We start from the raw sequence: 602 nt of genomic DNA on the forward strand, positions 1-602 counted from the left end.
CATAAATGGTCACTCTCTAAGATTAAACAATTTATTATGGTTATGGAAACATATTGATTTATGCAAATCGAATCACAAAAGGTCCATAACTTTCTCAATTTCTATTTATTCTCATTATGACAGTTAACTGAAATAATGTAGCCTCAACTAAAGTTATAAATTATTCATATCGACTAGGGTAGCCTACTGTCAGGCTGTCTCAAATTAAATTTGCAATGAGTGGTTTCTCTCATTTTCTCTCTGCCAAAAATTCTAAATGGTGGGGTTTGGAATTTGTGTTCCGAATAGAGACAGGCAGCTGCTATCACCAGCTGTGTGGCACAAGTGGTCTTCACTTTTGCTACCATGGTAGAGCCCCTAATCCCTCTTTGAAGGCTATTGTCTGGGAGTCCTCACAATAGGAGGAATCTTCTCAAATTCTAAAATCAATTGACTTTCTCAGAAATTATACTATACACATTACACACAGGCAGTTGTTGCCTTAGTTTATTAATTTACTATAGTTATATCTGCCTTTTACGTAATGTTAAATGTAGCCAGGTTAATCCCGCTGCCAGATACTTGGATAGCCTACTTGATGGACATCCATCTATCCTTCTTAA

This window comes from Osmerus mordax, chromosome 9, assembly GCF_038355195.1.
Source record: "Osmerus mordax isolate fOsmMor3 chromosome 9, fOsmMor3.pri, whole genome shotgun sequence".
Lineage (NCBI taxonomy): Eukaryota > Metazoa > Chordata > Actinopteri > Osmeriformes > Osmeridae > Osmerus > Osmerus mordax.